This window comes from Anabrus simplex, chromosome 2 (genome assembly GCF_040414725.1).
Source record: "Anabrus simplex isolate iqAnaSimp1 chromosome 2, ASM4041472v1, whole genome shotgun sequence".
In the NCBI taxonomy this organism is placed as follows: domain Eukaryota; kingdom Metazoa; phylum Arthropoda; class Insecta; order Orthoptera; family Tettigoniidae; genus Anabrus; species Anabrus simplex.
In genome coordinates this window covers 301,815,752-301,825,065 of record NC_090266.1, presented here as the reverse complement: position 1 = coordinate 301,825,065, position 9,314 = coordinate 301,815,752, and the positions used below count along the sequence as shown (strand labels likewise).

At 39.7% G+C, this 9,314-nt stretch overlaps 1 non-coding gene across 1 annotated transcript; it reads right to left on the bottom strand.

The window, feature by feature from the left end:
* Window positions 1-554: 554 nt before the first annotated feature.
* On the bottom strand, window positions 555-626 carry TRNAQ-UUG (transfer RNA glutamine (anticodon UUG)). The gene has a single exon. It is a non-coding gene; the product is annotated as a tRNA-Gln (tRNA).
* Between the last annotated feature and the right edge of the window lie 8,688 nt (window positions 627-9,314).

Sequence of the window (9,314 nt, the reverse complement as noted above, 5' to 3'; positions counted from 1 at the left end):
CTACACCCTCAACGTCAGTGTCCAGCAGCGTGGTATATTTGTTCAGGGTTACAACTGGGTAGGATCACCAGTTCCTCGTCCAATCGGTGTCATCTTATATTATGAACCCGGGCCTTTTGGGAATGAGATCGGAACAGATAGACAGGGAGGGGGAAAGAAAGCGATCGTGGCCTTAAGTTAGGCCTAGGTACCATCCCGGCATTTACTTGGAGGAGAAATGGTCAAACACGGAAAACCACTCCGATTACAGCTGAGGTGGGAATCGAATCCCCTCTACTCCATTGACATTAAGAGCCTTCGTACCACGTTTCAAATGTTTTGGCAGAGCCGGGAATCGAACCCAGCCCTCACGGGGTGGCAGGTAATCACACTACCCACTTTAACACCACCCACTTATACGTCTAAATAATTAAAGTTTTATTATACTTATCTGCACTGTGAAAATAACAAACTTGCGGAATACCTAGTATGGTCCTAACAGGCTAACGCGCTATCCCGTAGTCGTCATAATTCATTCCGTCACGTCGGTCGTCTTCGTGTGGAATTAAAACCTAAGGTCCCACCGAGATTTGAACTCGGATCGCTGGATTCAAAGTCCAGAGTGCTAACCATTACACCATGGGACCTGGCGACGTTGCGCGTTTCTCACGTAATTTATATACTGTATACAAAATAACTTGTCCTGACTTACTGACTGATTTATCATCGCCGAGACAAAACTACTCGACATAAAAAATGAAATCTTTGGAATGTCCGCCTCTATGGTGTAGTGGTTAGTGTGATTAGCTGCCACTCCCGGAGGTCCGGGTTCGATTCCCGCCTCTGCCACGAAATTTGAAAAGTGGTACGAGGGCTAGAACGGGATCCACTCAACCTCGGGAGGTCAACTGAGTAGCGATGAGTTCAAATCGCACCTCAGCAATCCCGGAAGTGGTTTTCCGTGGTTTCCCACTTCTCCTCCAGGCAAATGCCGGGATGGTAACTAACTTGAGGCTACGGCCGCTTCCTTCCCTCTTCCTTGTCTATCCCTTCCAATTTTCCCAACCCCCCGCAAGGTCCCTGTTCAGCATAGCAGGTGAGGCCGCCTGGGCGAGGTACTGTTCATCCTCCCCAGTTGTATCCCCGAGCCAATGTCTCACGCTCCGGGACACTGCCCTTGATGCGGTAGAGGTGCGATCCCTCGCTGAGTTCGAGGGAAAAGCCAACCCTGAAGGGTAATCAGATTAAGAAAGAAAGAGAGAAATTTTGGGAATAAATTCATATGGACATGTAGGTGCTCGCTAAGGGAGGATTTTTGGATATTCCGTCACTAAAGGGGTGAAAAGGGGGTGAATTATTAAAATGAGGTTATCTATATTTCAAAAACGTAAAATTTTACAGACGTAAAAATTGGTATTTGGATCTCCTTTAAAATAAAGAAACACGTATTTTTTGTTTTCGGAAAATACCATTAAGGGGGGGGGGGGTGAAAAGGGGGGGGAAAGGTGTTGAACACCTTTTATAAGGAGACTTATATCTCAAAAACTGAGGATGTTACAGACATGAAAATTGAAATTTGGAATCCCCTTTAAAATAAAGAAACACGTATTTTTGTGTTTTTGGAAAATCGGATGAATAGGGGGTGAACGGGAGTGACAAACGAAGTGAATTTTTAAAGAGACTATAATTACAAATTATCTCACACGCGTAACATATTACATATTTCAAAACTGGCATTTGGAATTTCCTGTAAATGTGAAGAAACATATACAGTATATATATATATTTTTTTTCTCGGAAAATCTACTTAGGGCGAACTGAAAAAGGGGGTGAATTTATAAAATTAGCGTATCTACAGTATATCTCAAAAACTTAACATGTTGCAGACGTGAAAATTGGTATTTAGAACTTCCTTTAAAAATAAGGAAACAGGTATTCTGTGATTTTCGGGAAAAACATTAAGGGGGGGGGGGATGTGAAGGAATAGAAAAATTAGTTGAATTATTTGTATGAGAATGTATATATACATACAAAAAAATCTAAAGGTGTTACAAACCTGAAAACTGATATTTGGAATCTCCTTTAAAAAGTAACGAAACATGCATTTGGTGGGGATCAACTTGGTAGGCGGGAGATGAAAATGGAGATTAGTTACTTTTACGAGGATACATATATCTCAAAAACTTAAGATGTTACAGTCGAGATAATTTGTATTTGGAAGCTCTTTTAAAGAAACGGATACAGTTGGTTTTTGGAAAATACACTTGAGTGGGGAGTGTGAAAGGAAGTAAAAAATTGAATTCATTTTCTGGAGAATATTATATCTCAAAACTGAAAGTTAAAGACGTGGAAATTGGTATTAGAAATCTCCCTTAAAAATAAAGAAACACCCATTTTTTGGCTGGGGAAAACCAACTTAAACGGCGGGGTTGGACTGAAAAAGGATTTGAATTATTTTCGTGAGGACACTTATATCTCAAAAACTGAAGATGTTAAAGACATGAAAAATTGTATTTGGAATTTTCTTTCAAGTAAAGAAACACGTAATCTTTTGTCTTAGGAAAATTCACTTAAGGGTGTGAATTAATTGAAAAGTTTGTTGAATACTTTATATGAAAATACTTATATTTCAAAAACAAAAGATCTTACAGACGTGAAAATCAGTATTTGGAATCTCCTGTAAAAATAAAGAAACGCGCATTTAGGGGGAAGGGATGTACTTGGATGCGGGGGCGGTGATGAAGGAATTTAATTCTTTTTTATGAGGATACAAATATATCTAAACTGAAGATGTTACAGTCGTGATAATTGGCATTTGTAAACTCCGTTATAAATAAAGAAACTATTTTTTTTGGTTTTCAGAAAATTCACTCAAGGGGGAGGGTGAAAGGAAGTGAAAAATTTTAATTATTTTTATGGAAAAACTTAAGGTCACACACGTGAGAGTTTGTATTTTGAATCACCTTAAAAATAAACACGCATATATTGGAGGGGGGACCAACTTAAGGGGTTGGGGTGAAAAAGGAGTTGAATTATTTGCATGAGGATATATCTCAAAAAGTGAAGATGTTAGAGGCATGAACATTTGTATTTGGAATCTTCTTTCAAAGTAAAGAAACACGTGTTATTTTGTCTTCTGAAAATCCACTTAAGGGGGGGTGAATGAATTGAGAAATTAGTTGAATTCTTTGGGTGAGGATACTTATATCTCAAAAACTAAAAATGTTAAAGACGGGAGAATTGGTATTTGGAATCTTCTTTAAAAATAAAGAAACACGCACCTTTGGGGAGGGGGTAATGGACTTAACGGGGCCGGGCTGAGTGGCTCAGACGGTTAAGGCGCTGGCCTTCTGACCCCAACTTGGCAGGTTCGATCCTGGCTCAGTTCGGTGGTATTTGAAGGTGCTCAAATACGTCAGCCTCGTGTCGGTAGATTTACTGGCAAGTAAAAGAACTCCTGCCGGACTAAATTCCGGCAACTTGGCGTCTCCGAAAACCGTAAAAGAGTAGTTTGTGGGACGTAAAACAAATAACATTATTATTATTATTATTATTATTATTATTATTATTATTATTATTATTATTATTATTATTAACTTAGCGGGTGGGAAAGGGGGTGAAAAGGAGTTGAATTTACTTTTATATGTATACTTATATCTCAAAACTGAAGATGTTACAGATGGGAAATTTAGTATTAGGAATCTCTTTTAAAAATGAAGAAACACGCATTTGCTTCTTTCGGAAAATCGACATAATGGGTGTGGGGTTGAAAATAAGAAAATAAGGAGTTGAAATATGTTTATGAGGATACTTTATCTTAAAAACTGAAGCTGTTACAGACGTGAAAGTTGGTACTTTGAATTTCCTTTCAAAATGAAGGAACACGAACATTTTGCTTTCGGAAAGTCCACTTAAGGCGGGCGAGCGGTGGAAAGAAGTGAAGGAGAAGTAGAATTATTTTTATGTGTATATATTTATGACAAAAACTTGTTGTTTTCGGGGAAATAACTTAACGAGGGGTGAAAATTAGTGAAAAATAGTTGAATTATTTTTATGAGGTTACATATATCTTAAAAACTGAAGATGTTACAGAAGTGAAAATTGGTATTTGGAATCTGCTTTAAAAATAAAGGAACATGTATTTATTTTTTTGACTTGAGAGAAGACTGTTTCTCACATGTAAAGTTCTATGTCGCATGGTCGTCTTAGCCCCAAAAGGTAACCCACAAACATGGTTTATGAAAAAAACAAAACATGCCAAATGAAACTCGTAAAATGTGCACATACACACGTATATTTAAAAATATCTACCCACTTTCAATGACAACATATAACAATGACGGCAAAATGTAATGCCTGGAGGAGATGTGGAAACCGCGCAATTCCACTTTGAGGAGAGATGAGTTTGTATTCGGAGCCCAAAACTCTCTACTCAGTTGAAGTTCGGAGGCTCGTACCTCGTACTACTTTCGAAATTTCTTCCAGAGCTGGGAATTGAACCCGGGCCTCCGCGGGTGGCAGCTAATCACACTAAACATTACAGCACAAAGAATGATCCCGGCAAAAAATTTAAAATATAATATCATATTTAACTAATATCTTCTTTACTACAACATTTACGAAAAAAAAGGAAATTTCATTCCTCATTTTTAATTTTCCCTTCATTCCTAATGTAATAACCTATCTCGTTTGCTAAGAAATCCCAGACCAAAAATATGAAGAGAGGTAATCGGGGTAGTACTTGTGAACTTCCAGAAGTAAAGGCAAGGGAATGAGAAACAATGAAATCTAGCAGCAAATGATCCTTTTTAGAAAGAACGTAACAGCTCAAGAATAGATTTTGCCGTCATTGTTATATGTTGTCATTGAAAGTGGGTAGATATTTTTAAATATACGTCTGTATGTGCACATTTTACGATTGTCGCAATAATGCTCTGTAACTGAGAACGGCATTTTAATGTACTGTTATTAGTGTTTTGTGTATTATTAATTTATTTTACATGTCACGATTTACTGATAAATGCCGTTAAAATTTAGTGATTTTCAACTTTGCTTGTTTTTGGATTATGGACGAAGGTCAAACATCTATTTTTTTTGTTAATACCAATTTGTAAAGGTACGGTAAAAAATGTCTCGGTTTTAAATTTTGGAAACACGGTTTATGTGAAATTTTTTGGACATAGTGAACATTATCAGCGTTAATAATGTTACATAGCGTCGCTTTCCTCTAATCTAAAAAAAGGCAGCAAAACTACATCGAGGGCTGTCCTAGTCCACCGCTATTTTTAATTGTGCATTACGCTCTGATATATATTGTAGTTGGTCTTGGCTAATCTGCTTGTTGGGCGCATATTTTTCACACCGCCGTATATCATCAAAGACCTATACACATTCCCAAGATTCCTCTCCTACCTCCACTCTATACTTCGCTATCACCAGAATTCTATTTCGTCCAACATTCTATAACCTCTCAAAGCCATCAATCTATGTTACATATAATTAATTTTCGGATATTCTTAATCAACACTAACACCCGCCATTCCCTATTCCCAACGAAGTTGTGACACTTGCACGGAGTGACACTTACACGGAGATGGATTGTGTTGACACTTGCACGGAAAGCCAAAACTTTACGGAAATTACTAGGTATGACACTTGCACAGAGGCCCAAGGAGGGTTGGAATGCAGAAACATGTAAGGCGAAGGCCTACCCGGTAAGTGGAGTTCATTGCTACAGTCGATACCTGTGTGACAACTAGTATTCCGTGTTGAACTAGTGATAATTGCTCTGCAGCTATGGAGTTCACTGAGCCCACCAAGGGAAAGCCTTTATTGATTTACAACGGACATCATTATATTGTGGACTATACCAATAAAGATCAAATGACTTATTGGCGGTGCGTATATTTCAAGAAAAGTAAATATAAAGGAAGAATAACAACGAAAGGTAACACAGTTTTAGGCGAGACAAGTCATGTTTGCATTGCGGACGACGCGGCGAATTAAGTGAAAAAAGTGTAGTAAATGCAAAAAAACGTGCAAGGGAAACGGACAGTATGATTTCAACAATTTACACCGAAGCTCTTCAATGGAGGCTATGGCCTTGTGACATCGCTGCCATCACATAGAAGTGACAAAGAATCATTACATCGCATCCGACGGAAAAGAATGAGACCTACAAAAGACCCGATCGATTCTGGAGGTGTATTAATACAGGAAATACACATAGCAATGAACGACAGTGGAAAATTCCTACTTGAAGACGACAACAGGGGGCCTAAAGACAGGATATTAGTGTTTGCCAGCGGGAAAGGAAAATCTGCTTCATCAAGTTGCTCTTCATTCTTTATCAACGGGACCTTCAAAAGTTCAAGCAAGCAGTTTGGGCAGTTATTTATCATCCACGTCGATCTTGGAAGTTCATGGGAAGAAACCAATACGATACCAGCTGTGTACGCGCTGTTACCAAACAAGAAACGGGAAACATATGTTCGTTTCTTCGAAGCTGTTAAAAACAACGTACCAGGATGGAACCCTGTGACACTTATTATGGACTTCGAAATCGCCATCGTCCAATCAGCTAAAACGCTGTTTCCTCAAGCTGAGATTTTTGGTTGCAACTATCATTTTAATTAGTGCCTCTGGAGGAAAGTACAAGATTGTGGTCTTGTTACTGCGTACAGAGAAAATGAAGAAATTAGACTTCATATTCGAATGTGTTCAGCACTAGCGCACATTCACCTAGAAATGATTGATGATGGTTGGCCATGTATTCAGCAGAGCACGCCTGAAAATCAGAAACTACAGGTGTTTTACGACTATTTCGTCGATCACTGGCTGGATAACGAGCACATGCCAAAGAATATATGGAACTGTTGTGGAAGGTGGCATCGGACCAATAACGTTTCTGAAGGCTGGAACCAAAGAATAAACAGTTTAATTTCGAGAGCGCACCCGAATGTATTCCGCCTTTGCTGGCAGGACCTAGTGTTTACAGTGCACTATGTCTTCTGGTATAGGCTAGAGCAATTTTGTTACTTTCTGTCTTATCCTTGGCTTTGACAATATGAAAGTGACCGAGGTATGAGGGATGCTAGTAATGCCAATCCCTACGCAGCCAGTCCCTGGTATGAATGGTGTGAAAATGTTCCTCATAGGGTCGGTTGGTGTATTCATTTCAGTGGGCTTGGCAGACTGATGTGTAATAGCAACTCTGGCTCGGTGAGGAAAGCAACGGGAAACTACCTCACTCCTCATTTCCCTAGTATGCCTCTTCAGTGATGCCTAGGCCATCTATGACAGCTGATGGCAGAGCTGTTGAGGATCCCACCAGTGGCATCGCTGACGGACTGAACATACATACATACCCGAATGTATATTCGTTGATCAAGACTCTTCGAGATGATGCAGAGTACTACGGGCACTAATTTGACAGGATAGCTTTGAATATCGATGGGAAGAGAAGAAAGAAATCAGCAGTGAAGATCAATGAGAGGATTTCAAAGGCCTTAAAAAGACTTGAAGTTGATGGCAAACTAAGATCATTCCTAGTTTGTGTTGCTTACCCTCAGAAACTGCAGTGAAACTACCCTGGAATATTACAAGAATTGTAAATCATGTAAATATATAAAGATTCTGAATCATAATTAATAAAGAAAAAAACGTGACAATGGAATATCACTGGATAATCATGCAAATATGTTGAAACAGCACTTTAAAAATAAAAAAAATTGACGAACTTGCATAAAGTGAAAAAATATATCTATGGGGAACGCAAAGAGATTACCTTCGCGTGGTGTTAAGTGGAAACGGCGCTAAGTCGGCTAAATGTCTCTTACAATATATAAAATTAACCAGAAAAATAAACCCCATGGCGCAACAGCCCGTGAAGGGCCTTGGTCTACCAAGTGACCGCTGCTCAGCCTGAAGTCCTGCAGATTACGAGGTGACGTGTGGTCAGCACGACCAATCTTCACGGTAGTTATTCTTGGCTCTCTACACCAGCGCCGCTATCTCGCCATCAGATGGCTCCTCAATTATAATCTAATCACCTCGAACCAGCCCTCAGATTCGGGTAAAAATTTCTGACCAGGCTGGTAATCGACCCCGGGGCTTCCGGGTAAGAGGCAAGCACGCTACTCCTACACCATGGGGCCGGCATTTACAAAATTAACAATTACTTATAAATTGCATCTAAGTTCACTACATTGGTTACCAGAGCTAGGATTTTTGATGACAAATCATCTTTTAATTGGTTCTAAATAGACATTGCTAACTTGTATAGAAATCCTTATCATAGTTCCCACATTGTAGAAATGCTAATTAACGAGCAAGTGACCGTGCGGTTAGGTTTGGCCAGCTGTGAGCTTGCATTCGGCAGATATTCGGTTCGAACCCCACTGTCGGCAGCCCTGAAGATGGTTTTGTGGTTTCCCATTTTCACACCAGGCAAATGCTGGGGCTGTACCTTAATGAAGGCCATGGCCGCTACCTTCCCAATTTCACACCCTTCCATCGCCAAAAACATTCGATCTGTTAGTGCGACGTTTAACAAATAGTAAAAAAATGCTAATTTTTAGGTCATTTTTGTTATTTTTTGCCATTTTGTATTATTAGGTAATTTTATAAAGTCGTAAGTCATAATGCGGTCATTTTATGGAATTTATTGTCCGACTGCATGGCTAAATGGTTAGTGTGCTAGCCTCTGATCACAGGGGTCTCGGGTTCGATTCGCGACAGGGTTGGGAAATTTAACCATAATGGGTTCGGGGTTCATTCCGCTGGCACGGGGGCTGGGTGTACGACCCGCAGGTCACCTACGGGAGTCATATTAAAAAGACCTGCAACTGGCGAGCCGAATACTATTTTAAACTTTTTGAATCATTTTCTTACATGTTGAAGGATTTACGCGTGTGGTATTGGATTTCCAGGAGAGGCCAGTATTTATGTGCATCTTCGTCAAAGTACCTGTCAAATTAGATTAGGTATCCAAAATTTACGTTAGTATGACCATCCTACTTCTTACTCCTTAGATAGTGAAAGTCTCAGTGCAAGTGCCACCATCCTACTTCTGACTCATCAGGTAGAGTGAAAGGATCCGTGCAAGTGTCACTCCGTGCAAGTGTTCCAACCCCATTCCCAACCCGATCCTCTGCTCCCACACAACAATTAACATAAAAAGTAAAGCGAAGATTCTGCAGAAGACGCATGCTAGGCAAAGTCTCCCTTCTGAACATTTCATTATCTCGGAAATCGGCAACTTTGCTACTTGAATAACGTGATATATTGCGGATGGAGCCCACAGGTAGCTGTTAGTAGATTGTAAAGGGGATCAT